This window comes from Neofelis nebulosa, chromosome 5 (genome assembly GCF_028018385.1).
Source record: "Neofelis nebulosa isolate mNeoNeb1 chromosome 5, mNeoNeb1.pri, whole genome shotgun sequence".
NCBI lineage: Eukaryota > Metazoa > Chordata > Mammalia > Carnivora > Felidae > Neofelis > Neofelis nebulosa.
In genome coordinates, this window is record NC_080786.1 from 130656797 (window position 1) to 130673480 (window position 16684).

The 16684-nt window shown below is 35.3% G+C and overlaps 1 protein-coding gene across 4 annotated transcripts in view; it reads right to left on the minus strand.

Moving 5' to 3' along the window:
* Window positions 1–16684, minus strand: part of SAMSN1 (SAM domain, SH3 domain and nuclear localization signals 1) — a 140613-nt gene that overhangs the window by 32457 nt on the left and 91472 nt on the right. The window lies entirely within an intron of this gene.

Below are 16684 nucleotides of genomic sequence, written 5' to 3' on the forward strand. Positions count from 1 at the left end.
TATATTTCAGAGTAAATAGTTTATGAAAAAAAATTTATCTTTTTGTGTGTGTATTCTAGCTAATCAATTAAGAATGGTGAAATTATGGAATTACTGAAACCCCTGAGGAAATAATGGATCCCAGCGATAATACTCAATAGCTCCTAGAATTTCAAAAAGAAAGAACCAGAGTATGTGTTTCATAATAGTAGCACCTAATCCCACTAGTGAAGAACCTAGTAAATAAATAAACAAAAGCAATCACACCAAACTTCTGTATGTAACTACCAGATTACATAAAATACAGAGATAAGGGAGCATCTTAAATGACATCAAAAAGATGCAGTGAATCAGAAAAATCTAGACAATGAGAAAATCTACAGGACAAATAGCCTGGTTTCTTCAACTAATCGATAGAAAGAAGGAACACATAGATTAATAACCTCTAAGAATTGTATGATCAAATATAGCCCATGGATCTTGTTTAGATATAGATTAAATAAACCACTATAACAAAAACAGCCAGGATAAAACTGAGGACATTTTTTAAATAACTAGCTATTTGATGATATTGAGAAAATACTGTTATTTTTTAGTTGTAATTCAAGGTAACCTAGTGAGAATATGAATTTATGAGAACATGAGAATAAAGTGTATGAGAATAAAGAAAAAATATGACTGGTCATTATTTAATGATTAACCAGGTGATAGATACATGAGGTAGATTGTAGTAACCTCTTTTTACATATTCTTGAAGCTTTCCCTAGGAAAATGTTAGGCTAAAAGAAAAAGAGAGAGAAAGATGTACCTATAAAATATCTAAAAAATAATTTACAAAGAGTTAATCACGTGTGGGGGCAGAGAGGTTCATGGGAAACTGTACTTCCCTCTCAATTTTGCTGAAAATCTAAAATTACTCTACAAAATAGTCTTTTAAAAAAGTTGATGGTCACATAACTTTCTAAGGAAACAATTTGTAAAAATATCATCAATATTTCTTAGCTCATAGTTGTTTGGAAGTATAGACATATTTAAGGAGAAAATAAAGTTCTGCTTTCCAAGTTTATTTTAGAACAACCAACTTTCTGACATTGATGCACGTTATTAGATTGACTTTTGAATACTATCTGCAATTACATGAAGCAGATTACTTTCTTCCACTTAGTCTACTTGGTTTCCACCTAAAAGGGCTGAGCAAGTGTCATTTGGTGTGTTTGAACATGTGTGTGTGTCCCTACACATGCAATGAATAATATAAAAGAACTTAAGAGGATTCATTTTTTTTTAGTCAAAATTTTTCTCTAGTTTTGTTTAACAATTCTAATCATTACAGAATGTCATTACATGTTATACAGCTGACAGGGTTCTTGGAAATGATCTAATCCTTCTCAGTGAGGAAACTTATGGGAACAAGAACTTGCAAAAATAAGTTCCTTCTTTTTCAATTCTTCACACTGATGTGCTCTCAACTATGACATTCCATTCTAAAGTTTTGATATTGTCTTCCATTTTCAAAGGAACTTGCTATCTAAACAGGGTGGAAATTTGGAAAGTTAGCTTGATAGAGCAAATGGAACTAAATAGAATTCTTAGAACAATGGTGAGCCTAAATTTATCAACATGAAGGACAACTGGCGGCGGCGGGGGGGGGGGGGTCTCTTTTTGGAAATGTGAATCAACTTTTTGGCCAAGGCCAAGAGAACTTGACCCTTATTTTCATTTCTTAACCAGCCATCAACTTTCGGGGTATTTAAGTAAAATCTTATCTCCAGCCATTTGGGTAAGGAACTGGTGGAAAAGTTTCACAGTCTATTTCAAAGAAAAAATTTGCATATCTGACTCAGACATCCGCAGTATTTTGAAATGTACTGGCAAATTAAAAATTACACACACTCTGCCAATGCGTTCTCACATCTTCTAAATACTGCACATAAAGCAATGGTTAGTAATATGCTCTTGAAGATCAGAATTGTTTCAGCATGCACTTGTGTGAATATTTTCCAATAATACTATGCTAAATCTCAATAAGCTTTCAGCCTTTATCCAAAGGCATTCGAGGATTTGATTGTCCTAACTTAATTAAGGTGCTGAGATCTTTTGAGGAGTGCGAAACAAATTTAACTCACTTAGAATAACCTGTTAGGATTGCTTCAGTGTTAAATAATTACACTATCATGCGGTGCCAATGGAAGATGGTTGTGTGGAGTGTCAGGGGGCTGCAAACTAAAAGACTGCCTGAGCTGTGAAACATAACCTTCAACACTAACATTTTAACCTTGAGTAAAGGCCACCCAATGTTCAAACATATATCAATGCTCTAAATATTATTAATGTAGATCTGGGCTCTTGGAACAAAAGTTAGTTTACTTGATCTTTCTGGTTCAGTGTCTTTTCTGTCAACTGCAAAATAGCTAAAGGAAATGCAGATTCTGACTCCACTTTAGTGTTTTAAAGTTGTGTCAAAATTTCCATGTGAAGCTTTACTTTCAAAAGTCGATGTGCACTAGAGATGTTTTCTGCAAATTGAAACTGCCTTAAAGAAAATTACCCAAATGAAAGAAACTAGAATTAAAAAAAAAAAAAATCAATGCAGAATGACCCATTACCTGTAAAATGGTTATTCATATCTGTCTATTTAATGTAAAAAAACAAGTTTTGTGAGTAAAAAAGACTCAGATATTTAAAATTCTCAATTGTACCTCTGTATGATTTATTACTGTATGTTATGATTTACATTACATCCACAGATTGTAAGTCATGCTGCAGTTGTAAGAACTGAATGGAAATTAAGATAGTCTATTTTAGTTGAAAAGAGTTTTTAAAATAAATAACATCGATAGGTCTTAAATATCTTTTTTCAGGTAAAAAGCATAATGTGGCAAAAGTTCAGTCACCTGATATCACCAGTTCTTACAAAATCCTGTGGAATAAAAAGGAGATGAAAAACTTTTTAAAATGTGACCATAATCAGACTACCCTGAACTGATCAGCTTCTTGTTTTCCCTATTGTACAGCTTCTGCTTGGCTCGCTCACTCCTAGCCTATTGTTATATATAGTACACTGTCTATTCCTTCATTCTCTCTTTCTCCAACTACTAAACCCATTAACAAATACACTAAACGGTCCCTCTTGATCCTCCTGGAATTGTTTCATTATACCACTGCTTCCTTGAAATCTTCAAGAATTTCTCCAGGGAACCCACATTCATAGCTGTTCTAGGCTGCAGTGGCTTCTCTGCCTGCCTTCGTGCTGGAAGGCAGATGTACCAACCAAGGGCTCTTTCTGCTTGTATCCAGTTGCCCCTGAGGATCTGCTTTGATTTTGCCTTCTGAGCCATCTCCCTGCGCTCTTGGAAACCTATATTTGCTCACTTTGGGAACTTTGGCCATATAATGGCCAATATACCACACACGTAGTCTTTAAGCCTCCACATCTGGTCAATTCTTTCTTGAAATCTCTGTTTTAGGCATTTATTTTCATTACTGCTGGTCAAATATGTGCTGATAGCCTCATTCCTGAGCCAACCCACTAACATTCAGCTTCTTAGTCCCCAAACTCTTGCTTTTCCAATCCTCTAACACCACACCATTGAACTAATTTTCCAAAAATACCAGTTCTTATCATTTGGTTCCTCTCAAAGTGTAAAGCTTACTCCATATTGTTATGATGGTTACTGAGAATTTGCTCCATGCCGAGAGATTTATCGACAATTATCTCATTAAATAAACACAATCACCCTCTGAGCTCAGTATAAATGTCTCCAGTTTACAGATGAGGAAAACTGAGTCTCATAGAGTTTAAGTAGCTCTTCCTTAGGCGATAAAATAAAGCTCAAACTCAGCATGATGCACATCCATGGTTCCCCATGGTATCAGGTAATGGTAGTCAGTCTTATTCGGCAGAACTTCGGACAGTTCTTGCTGGTCACTGTGGACACGTTCACTTTTGCTTCTAAGCTGTTGCTTATGCTGGTTTTTGTTATTTTTGCAAGGAATGTTCTTCCTCTTTTTTTTTTCCTCCCACTCTGATCCAGTCCATTCTTCAAGGGCAGGACCCAGGCCCATCTTGCCTATGAGATCACATGCCAGTGCCTCCTCAGTTTAGCACGCAGTGGTTGTTCCTGCTCTGCTATGGCTCTTAAGTGCTATATAATACCTCTGCAGAAAAGTCCTACTGCCGAGAGGTGTGGGAAAACCACAGCAGATAACATCCTACATTCCTCTTCAGGGTAAATGCCTCAAAACCATATATTTCATGGTTAACACAAAAGCAAATTATAAGCTGGTCATGTCATAGTCACAGAAGATGATTTGCTGATATTTAATTAAAGACTGTAATTCAACATAAATATATTATGCAGTTGAACACAAATAAATTAAGTGGCTTCTATGGCTAAACTTTATAGTTGGGGTCAGGCTGTCTGCAGGAATAAGACAAGAATCTATCCTGGAGGAATTTACACTCTATTGGTGCTATCAACCAAATAACTTCAATCTGTAAGAGTTAAATAGAATCATATTCAAACGAATGGTATACAAATATAGAAGCAGTTCCTTAAAGCAGATTATATTTATTCACAAAATAAATGAACTTAATAATGTATAATAGATGTCAACCTGGAAACTTATATTCATTCACTAACGAATACTAATTGGCACCACTTAGTGCATGAAAGGCATTTTGTATACATATGTCTATACCTATGTTATTTATAGTCAGTCTAAAGAAAGGCAAATTAAAATGAGAAATTTTTAAATTAGCTGAAATCAACACAATTTGAATTTGCCTCAAAAATTATTGACCCTGAGAGATTATGTGGTTGCTGACTGAGGGACTCTTTAAAAATCTCCAAATCCAAAGATGGTGATTGCTAAAATGATGACAAAGAAACAAAAAGGTGATGGGCCACACACTATATATTGAATGGAGTACTGGATAACAAAAATGTGTCTAATATAATTATTTCCTGAACTCTTCAAGGGTTGTTTCTAGTGAACATAGTAATTTTGGTCATTATAAGTGTGTATTCGGTACAAGAATATTTCACTGGGATTTTTCCATTGTCTGGAAGGACTTTCTCTCAAAACCAAAATTGGCAATAAGTTTTCAATTCTTGCTCCAGCACAGATAGTTTGTTTAAAGCTTCACAAAAAGCTGTGTTGAGATGAGTGAGAAGAGTTCTGAAGCCACATTCAGGCTTAAAGTTAAAGAGATAAGGATTAACTGTGTCAACAATGGTTACAGAAGATACTATGTGTTTTAGGGAAGACAGTGGGGAGAGGGATAGGAATTATAGGTAATAACAAATTTGATGTATTTACCATCTTTACTCTCAGTAACTTTCCTGAGCATTTCTTATTACTAATTTTGTTTTCTAAGTACCTTGAAAGTGAGAAGGTGGTAACAAAGATAGATGATTTACATTTCCAGTTATAAAAATATGTATTATCTTTCCATAAATTTATAATTTGTTTTCTATTGTATGAATATTAGATTTTTTCTACTTACAACCAACTGTTAAATATTTTAACTGTTTGCACATAATTATCAGCCATTTTCATCCTATAACTAAACTCCAAAAACAAATAAATACCTGCGCAAAAAATATATAAATAAGTGTATAAATAATCTTCCTGTGTAGGATCTGGTTAACAAGAGAAGATAATAGTGAATATGAATATGATGGTGAAAGAAGGCAACAGTTATTTAGGAGAAGAATAATTTTCAAGTCCTAATCATAACAGGCCTTCCTAAATTGACCGTAATCTTAAGTATCAAAATTCTGGTTTTCTTAAAAAATACCTGATTCTTCTATTCTACCTTTTTTTTTAGGTTTATTTATTTATTTTGAGAGAGAGAGAGAGAGAGAGTAGGGGCTTGCATAGAGGGAGAGAGAATCCCAAGCAGGCTCCACACTGTCAGTGCAGAGCCCCACACAGAGCTTGAATTCACGAACTGTGAGACCATGACCTGAGCTGAAACCAAGAGTGGGCCATTTAACCGACTCTGCCACTCAGGTGCCCCTTCTATTTTAGCTTTTAATGAAATTATATCATATGCATTTTGCATAGTTTCATTAATCTAAAAGACAAACTATTAAAAATATAAAAGAAATTATGTCTTCATTTTTATCAAAGGGATTTAAAAAAGAATAAGAGTAACTTACTTAAACTGAGCGTTCTCTTTCTGGATCTTAGACTTTTTTTTTTTTTTTCTTTTCGATAATCAGAGAGAGGAAAAAAGTCTTGAAAGTGCTTCATTAGCACGGTGAAAGAATATACTTTTAAGTCTATTATGATACTTTTTAACAGACTTAATAGTTAAATTTTGATTAAACTTTAGGTTCCTGAACAATTTCCTACCATATTTACCAATCAAATGTTTATACCACTAAATTCAGTTACTCCAGTTTAAAAAATAAAATCATCACGAAGAAGCAAATACTCATTGTTTGGGAATAATGGTTAAATAAAGGAATGCAAATTAAGTCAGGGAAACAGAATCCATTATAAACTTCCCCGTCAAATTTTCTGGAACAAAACCTGTTACTCTCATTCGTCTTCAATGTCCTCTGCATTCACGTGGCCTCTGGGTACATAATAACCTTTCTAAAGGTCTCCTCAAGGGATATTTTAGTCATGCAGTGATCTCCTTGAACACAAGTAATGACAAACAATAAGCTAATTCTCAAAAAGTTTTTTTTAAGTCATTTTTACTACTTTTAAATGAGTGTGTTTGATGCATGATTTTGGTCCCCCTGATTAATGGTCACCGCCGGCCCAGCTTCTGGAGTTGTAATGTTTCCGTGAGCTTCCCTCCAGCAGAGCTCGACCATTAATCCAATGGCATATGTCAGCTCAGCAGAGCAAGGTCACTCTTCTGCTTCAAGGGGAACCTTTTTAGAAATAATAAAACTGACAGAAAGTTCTTTTTTGCATGCTTTATGCCACCTGAGGTTGAGTGCTGCAGTTAATATCATAAAGCTTATAAACATTCCCATCTCAGGCAGCACCCGCTGCCACTATGGTTAGGAATTTAAACGTTTTTTCCTTAGTAAGAACAGACATGTTTATGTGGGGCAAATATACAGTATGTAATCCCAAACAGGGAAAGAATGGGTGGGAAAAAAACAGTAGTAAGTTCATGCTAGGATATTTGGAAGAGATGTTAGAGTTCTATAACTTCCTTATTATCAATTATATTCTCTTTTCAGCAAATTTGGGTTTGGCTATATAAAGATTTCAGTGTATTGAGGGGTCGATAGTGATGTTGAATGTAATAGTTGTGGTAGAAATGAACTCGGTTTATGATAAAACTAAAGCTTACAATATCATGTCTGACAACTGTAGAACATTTACCTTGGAAAGAATTTTCTTTCCAAATTACAAATTTGCTGTAATTATTTGTTTTATATAGGTAATGGCTGCTTTAAAATTGATAAATAATTATAGTGAGATATTTACAATCTTAAAGTAAGTTGAAACACAGATGGCCTGAGAAAAGATGATGCCTATATATAATAACTAGTAATATAAGGAATACATACCCATAAGCAGTATAAAATTTATATATTTAATTATTCATTTTATTACTTTTCCTTATTAAAAAAATCAATGCTGCACAACTGTAACCATATGAAATATTCAGAAAAAAAACTTCTAGAAAAAATATCTAGATTAATGCCATGTCACTATATATACTATAAAATAGAATTTACCGCAAGGTAAACCTGCTTTAAATCTTATCTCAGGAATTTAAAGTATTAAATTTAGGGAAAGTATAGAAAGGAAACGTCATTATTTATATTGAATTGTCTTCACTGTATGTATGTAGAGAAAAAGTGGTAACTCAGGCTCATCCATGCTAGGAAACCAGTTCCTTGGCCAGGTCTCCATGTCTAATGTCAGACCCTCACTTTATCAGGTAGAGAAACTTTATTTTTCAAGCTTTCTGAAATAAACAATCTCTGAGGAACTGACTCATAAGCTAAACTAAAAAGGTAGCAAAAATAGCAATACCAAGTATTGATGAGGTATGAGAAATTCAACTGTCAGGAAAAATGCATATTCTTGTTGACTTAGCGAAGAATGTTCTCCCCTGGAGGAAACACTGTATGAGACACAAGATCACTGCTCACAGTTTGTTTCATCTGTGTAGTAAAAGCCACAGTAACTCGGTGGCATAAAGGGCTAGAGGCACGCACGAAGCTACATGGCCTGAATTGCATCTCTTACCTAAGTGAGCAAGTCTGCTGAGCCAAATGGAACATTTGCTTTGGCTGATGGATGTTGTTCTGCAGACACAGTGGCACATTTCTACTGTCCCACTCCTTTCTAGTCTTCCAGCAAAGCAAGCCCCTTTGCTAATGCTTTTCTTTTCAGACATGTTAAATCACAATGTTTGATTATCGTTTTGTTTCATTACATTCTGATTCCAACAATGGTTACTTCGCTTTATGTGGGTGTTACCCAGATCTTTCTCAATGACCCATTTGTAAACTATGTCCTGGGGTAGAATCCTTCTTTAGGTGACTAATATTATCCATTAGTCATTCCACACTCACTGTACACACATTGAGACATCACAGTTATGTTCTATATGATAAGTGTTCTTGGCCATAGCCCAAGTGTAATAGGAAGCACATGGAGTCTGAAAGTCAGACAGACTTAGTCCTCCTCGTTCCCCAACAAAAACTCCAGGGATGCAAATATGCATAATAAACATCCCCTGTTCTTGATGGTGACTATGGTTGGGAGAGCATAGTGGAATAAACTCTTAATAATAGTTAAGAGAAACAATGGAGGTTGGAACAAGCACTGAGAAAACAGAACAGAAGGTGAGGTTATTAATGAAACATGTACTATGTGCTAGAAAATTTACATATGGTAATTAATTAAATCCTCACATCAATCAGATGTGACATGCTTTAATATACACTTCTCCAGATAAGCACACCGAGACTCAAAAGGGGTTTAATAAAATGTGCAATGTCCCCTGGTTAGGAAATATAAAAATAGAACCTCAAAACCTCAAAACCAAGTCTGTATGACTATTTAATGTTTACTTATTTTTGAGAGAAAGAGAAAGACAGAGCATGAACGGGGGAGGGGCAGAGAGAGAGGGAGACACAGAATCCGAAGTAGATTCCAGGCTCTGAGCTGTCAGCACAGAGCCCGACGCAGGGCTAGAACTCACAAACTGGGATATCAGGACCTGAGCCGAAGTTGCACGTTTAACCAACTGAGCTACTCAGGCACCCCTTATGTGACTTTAGTTCATCTTCCCTACTGCTCTGCCAGAATGCCCTCTGACACATTGCCATGGGCTAATTAGAGGCTTTGTTGCGGGCTTAACTGTCTGGCTAGACAGATGAATTTAGTATGTAGCCAGAAAGTCACTGGCCAAAGGGGTAGAGCAGATGTTTTACTTTTATTAGTTTTCAAATGTTTCTTAATAGGGGCCTAGTGGGATGTTGCAGACGTGAGTTTAGATGGAAAGAAAGAACAAGGAAAAAGACTGAAGAGTGTGTGGGTAAAAGGGAGCCACTGTAGTGAGGTCGGGGGGGCTGGCTGAATGAGGGTACTGGTCAACTGGAAGTGAAGAGGGGTAGAAGGCAACTGGAAAGAAGGAAGCAGCTGAAAATCAAATCTTCACTTTTAATTAGTAGAACTTTATGGGCTATGTTGTGAATGGAACGTGTATTCCAGACCTAATCCCTCGCACCTCAGAATGTGACTGCATTTGGAGATAGGACCTTTAAAAAGGAAATTAAGTAAAAATAGGGCTGTTCTGGTAGGCCACAATCCAATCCTCTGGCATCCTTTTAGGCAGATGAGATTTGGACACATAGAGACACCAGGGATATACATGGACGGAGGAATGAGCAAGTGAAAAGGAGCAGGCGTGGCCGTCTGCAAGCCAGTGAGAGAGGCCCGGGGAGCAGATCCTTCCCTCATGACTCTCAGAGTAAGACAAACCTGCAGACACCCTGATCTTGGACTTCCAACCTCCAGAGTTGTGAGACAATACATTTCTGTTTTTGAAGTCACTCAGCCTGTGGTATTTTGTTATGGTCACCCTACCAAACCACTAGAGGCGAGATCAAGACTTCTAAGCTCATCATGTGAGGCAAGAAAGGAGACATAGCCAGCTGTGTTGACAAATGACCCTCTCTATGAATAGAAGAATCACTTCGTCTACCACTAGAGACAGCTTAAAAACCTCTTCTATTCTTATTAATCAATTCTTAATGTAGGACGTTTTTGTTCTCTAAGAAGCTAATTATGAATGTCTTGTTTCTAAAAGTTCACCTAAATCCTTAACAGTAGAAAGAAAGAGAAATGGATCAGTTTGGTAATGCTAAATTTGGAAACTTAGATATGTAGAGTATGGACTTAATTCCATTAGAAAAAAACAAAACAAAACACAATCTTGAGGGATAATGAAGCCATTTGTCTCCAAAGCAAGGCAAGAAAAGATTAAAGAGATGTGTCTCATTCAACTGATTTGTAACAAATCCAGTGCTTTGGTAGTCAAAGTAGTGACTTGTTGCTCTTCCTATAGGATATAATATCCAAATTTCCAAAGAAAGAGAGGCTACATTTTTGTCATTCTCTCAGCCATTTGTCTCCTGAACTTTCTGTATACTGTCTGGACACTGTTTTTCTCCAAGGATAGCCAACCTAGTTGGCCCCTAATTTTTTGCTACTTGCTTGCAACACAATTTGATTATAGATTCAAAGCCCACAAAATGGGAAGGCTAGAATGAATTAGTGTTTTGGAGAAAAGTTTTCAAGGCAAAATTATTTAACTCTTTCAATTGAACATGGCGAAATGAACAAATTAGTTCATCTCTTCTGATTGAAGTGCCCTAGAAATGAAAATTAAGGTCAACAGAAAATTGTATTTTGAAGAAAGAGGCAGAAAATTTTGGGAAGTGGCACATCAATTTGGGGATGAATTTCTGGTGGCTATGACAGAGAAATATGGGCATTTCTCCTAGAATTGTGGGCACCAATTAGAAGCAAGAACAGTGTAGGGCGGTGGCAACCCTTCTGTTTATCATCTTTTGGTCACATGTGGTGTGGTTAAGTTTCCTGTGCATATTCCAATGGATGCAATATGTACAAATATATCCCAAATTCAGCATCTCCTCAACATCTACCCTGCCTGCTGCTCCCCTCGTGTGAGCCATCACCATCTCTTGCCTAGTTTCTGTAAAGCCTCCTAACCAGTCTCTTCTCCCTACTATGTCCAAATCTTTCAGTGTATTTGAAACACAAAAGACAGAATAACCCCACTAAAATGTTATCCAGAATGTTTTCTCACAATCTTTCAATACTAGCTCACATCCTTATAATGACCTGGAAGCCCTCTGTGATCCTGCTGTTTGTGAACAGTCTTCCCCTTTTACCTAGCATGCTATATATTTAACATATTTATCTCGTTTATTGTATGAGGGCAAGGATCTTTGTTTTATTCACCACTATATTCTGTACATATGGTGTATATTGTCTCTAGCAAGCACTCAATAGATATTTGTTGTATTGAAGAATGAATGAATGAATGGGTAAATGGATTAATAAATTACCTAAGTCTTTTGAAAAGGTTAGCAGAAAAAATGTCTCCAGATGGGGTAACTAAAAATTCGTGATGCTCAGGCACATCCTATATTAGGTAATCAAAATATTTGAAGGTGGAGTCCAATCATTAGTATTTCTTAAAGTTCTTCAGTGATTCAAATGTGCAACCTAGGTTGAGAACCATGGATGTGAACATCATTTCTAAACTCTGAAGTGTTCACAGGACTCCTAGGTATCTTCTTACAATATATATTCTGAAGTAATAGGTTTGGGGTAGGCCAGAGAATCAGCACTTCTAACAAACTCCTAGAATGCCAAAGCTGCTAGTCTGTATGAACACACTGAGTAGCAAGCACTTTGATCCATGTTCAACTCAGCCTTGGTGGCCCTGTAAAACCCTCTAACAGGATTTCTACTCCATTTTCACCTGAATTATTTTGTTTTAGTTTGGGATCATAATCTATTTTAACTATTTCTTGGAAAACAAATGTGACATAAATACTAAGTAAATATATAATTGAAGAGCACCTTTTGGGAGATTTGGGGGGGGGTGGAGAGAAATAATAACCAAAAGCAAAAAAATGTGTGTGTATATATATATATATATATATATATATATATATATTTACACCCATCATTTTTAAATGGGAAAAGTGAATTTAAAATATTACCTACATTGTATATCACATATCTTATTTGGGATCACGTTGTTTGAAAATCCAAACATTCAACTGAATTCATCTAAATTAAAGTCCAAAATTATACACCAGATGAAGAAGCAAAAAGAAGTAATGGGGGGAAATCCACAGGTTTAGAAGAAGAAACTGTCCCATATAATCTTGAAATTTTTTTTTTACTAGCAATGTTACCTTGAGTGAAATATTTCATATCTGCAGAACTGTTTTCTTTCCTGTAAATTGGGAGAAGAATGCCATAAGCCCCTTGTGTAAGTGCCTGGCCTCAAGTAAACACCTGTACATGTAAACATTTATTCCCTTTTCTTATACCTGGTTAGATAAGAGTTAAAATGTATTTTAGCAGTCTTGATAGGAAAAGCAGTGAAGAAAGCTCTTTAATGCCACAACTACGTGTCATCCTTGTCTAGGAGCATAAATTCGCACAGCGGGCAGTGCAGTGAAAACAGCTCATAATCAACTCATCACCTCTCATCATTGCTAGGATCAGATGCAAATGGGAAAGAATGCCACTTCAGTCATTGCTAGTGAAAATTAGCTTCTGTGACACTAATGGTGTCTCATTTAGTATGTACTTTAGATTTAAAAATATGGTAAAAAAAAAAAAGGCTATTTCCAGAACTGCCATTATTCCAGTGTTTCCCTTTAAAATAACTGTGGTATTTGAATCTTCTTTACTTAAAAAATCCTGAGTTAAAATTTATTAACAGATCATTAATCCCAGATGAATAAAGGCCAAGTTATTCTAATTATAGTTGCAAAGTTTCATTTGTCTATTCCTTTCCTGATTTTGAAGTTTCTACCATATTCCCTGACCTGGAACAAAGGTCTATGGTTATGTAATGGTGGGCCTCTCTAGAGAGTCTGGCACAGCATTTGCTATATTGGAGTCCTTAAAATAAAACTTAAAAATAAGTTACAGTTTGCATTTACACACATACACATAAACTTTCTTATGTGCACGCTAGCAGACTTAGTGCCAAGAATAATGAAAGTACACTGCACTAAAGAGTATTTATTCCTGAACCAGGATACATAGAGTAGACTCAAGAGACTCCATTCACTTTACAAATATTTATTAGGGCCTACTACATCAAAGGTGCTATGCTAGGTGCAGGAGGGAGATACGTGGTTATACTTATCACAGTTTTAGGCCGTTATTTATTTTTTTTGACAATTTGAACATGTGAATATTTAAAAAGTTATTGTGGTTTTACAATTTTAAGCATTGACAGTTGAGTGGACACCTGGAGGGATTTTATTGGTGGAAGTCTTGTACCTAATCAGAGACAGGAACGGGGGATCTCCAACTTCCTTTCCAACTTGCAGAGGCTCTTAAGCATATGCTCTCCCTGGTTTTCATAAAATTTAGCTGGTAATTAAGACAGAAATAGAAGAAATATCTACAGTCCCTATGCTCATAATGGCAGCATAATAAGAACAGGAGTACTGGAAATTGACATATCACACACTTTTATTTTTCATCTGAGTACGTTTCCCTGCTCAAGTTAATTAACCATCTCTATGCCTTCTTATCCGTGCAGCTAAATAAGAGTGATTCTCTCACAGACTTGTTAGAAATATTAAACAAATTAGTGTACAAAACCTGAGAACCACAGCAACTAGTATATAATATACTCACAATAAATATGGAAAACTAAAATAAAACATTTCAGATAGAGAAACAATCACAGAAAGTTATGTTCTAAAAATTAAGCATTTATAGAGTGTAATGAGATCGTATCTTATCTACTCCGAATCCTAGATATGCTCAAAATTTTAAAAAATCACTAGCAGCAGTGGGCAGTAGTGATGAGAAGGCAAAAACAGGCTTCAAAAAAGAAAGTACAGTACTTTGCATGTATGTTAAGCAAGGCTATTTTTGAAAGATTAATCTAAATATATAACACTTAAGCACTATTCATCAAATTTCTGTGTTAATTTGAAATTTGCCTATATACACCATATAGAGTTCTGAAACACAAATTAAACTTGTTGGAATCTATTAACATTCCAGTATACATAATGGGTTTCTTTGGTAATAACTCTCCAAAGGTTTTCCAGCTTCCTTCTTGGAGTATCTCTGGTCTCACTCTCTTAGCCTCCACTGTGAATCTCTTATAACCACTATGAATACTATTGGTCCTATTTATGAGCTATCTCAAGGAAAGATCTCATACCAAAAATGGAGATACAGGAATAAAAGCTGAAAAGGATGATACATTAATGATAAAATTAAAGATGGTAAAACTGAATTTTAATGTGTGCTTTCATTTTTTTTTTTGAGTCATGAACATGTCTATTGGTAAGTCTTCTGAATTTAAGAAAATAATAAATTATTACATATATAGATTTATAAAATCTATCGCTACATTTTTATATCCATGAATACTTGGAACTTTCTCACAATTGTAAGATCTGTTTAAAAATACTAATAACAAAGTCCTTCTCCATTGATATCCTTTTCAAATAAACAGTTTCCTAATTTTTTTTTAACGTTTATTTATTTTGGAGACAGAGAGGGACAGAGCACGAACGGGGGAGGGTCAGAGAGAGAGGGAGACACAGAATCGGAAACAGGCTCCAGGCTCTGAGCAGTCAGCACAGAGCCCGACGCGGGGCTCGAACTCATGGACCGCGAGATCGTGACCTGAGCCGAAGTCAGCCACTTAACCGACTGAGCCACCCAGGCGCCCCCAGTTTCCTAATTTTTTATTTGAGGGAACCTTAGTTATAATATGCATTCACCATTTGAATTGTGTACGAGGTCACCTGAACCATAACCCACAGGAGTTAACATGAACTAGATACTGCAATAATAGTTCCCTCATTTTCAATGCTATCGCTCTTTATTTCAACATTCACAATACAAAGCAAGCAAATCTCTCTCAGACATTCTGAGACTATCGCACAAGGAGTATGCCTTTAGGGGTCAGGAGATGCAAGCTATTGTTTGGTATGTACTTAATTAGCTTAGACTGTTATTCCCCATATTTCAGACAGATTTCTTGATGGTTCTGTTCTATTTTTCTAGACACAGATCCTCTGGTCCCTTCCGGTAGATGAAGGAAATTGCACTCTTCATTCTATTAGCCATTTGTTTGTAGAGATCATCATGACATCCATTTCTACCATCTCTTAGGGATTCTGTTGGTTTTCCATAAAATACACAACAATTATCCAGTAAAACAAATAAATGTGAATTAAAGAGGAGTTGTTTCTAAGACATAATTACAATAATTGGAAAAATATTACCTCAATATAAAAAGAAAGGCTTTTGTTGACCCAAAATGTATGAAAAACACACTTGTACATATACACTCACATATCTCTTTAGATTTGTATAGAATGAAACCACTTGTCTAAAGATAATGGGACTTCATTCACAACATAAGTTAATATGTTTCCAATGTGACTACTCTCTGTGATATGTTTTATTCCTATATATATATATAGAGAGAGAGAGTATCAGATATATTTTTGTAAATGAGTAAAGTCAGTAGGATGAACAATACCCACTTATATTTCAATAGTTTCTTCAATTAAGGGAAATGATGATGAGAGACTAAACTATTATTTTGAAAATAGTTCACTAACATAATTATGATAGTAACTCACTACATAATGCAGTCCTTGTGAGATACTTTAACTTCAGATTTTAAATACCTAAAGGAAAAGTACCAATTCATATGAACTTTTATGATCCCCTTAGAACCTACTATTGTCAACTCAATATTAGTTGCATTTAATTGAGTAAATTCTATATACGATCAATCTTAAATATAAAAGTAAGTGATGCTTTTAGAATTTTTTTTCACTCTTTGGGAAACATGCCTTTGGATTTTTATTATATTAGGGGAAAAGATAGACATCATGATATATTATCCAGCTGTATTTTTAACTGAAGATCCCTGACTTATTTTTTAAGATTGGAAATCATTTATTTATTAGTTTCCTTCAGACAGGTTGTATAGTAACTTGCAAAGACTTATAAAATATTGACCACTGTTCGATGCCTCATCAATCCAGAAGTTCGCAATCAATTCCCAACTCCTTTCTCTCAGAACAAGTGCCAAGCAAATACAGACCAATAATAGATAATAAGTCAGTCCTTTAAAAAGACATCCGAACTCAGTTATAGCTCATTCACAGATAGATTAAAAATGTTATTTATCTAAGGAACTCAAGAAATGTAAACGTATTGGAGAAAACCTTTGACACCAGTACTTGATGGTTTCTTTCACATGATTAATGAAACTAATTTAGAGTTCTACAATAGAATCTAAACTTTGTTATCTCATGCTGTACTTTTTTGTAAGTGACAATTATTGTCAAGACAAAGGATAGCATAATGTTCCAAATAGAAACAATTAGGCAAATCTATCAATATATGGAGTTTTGATGCTTCCTAAAATATAACCCAATCC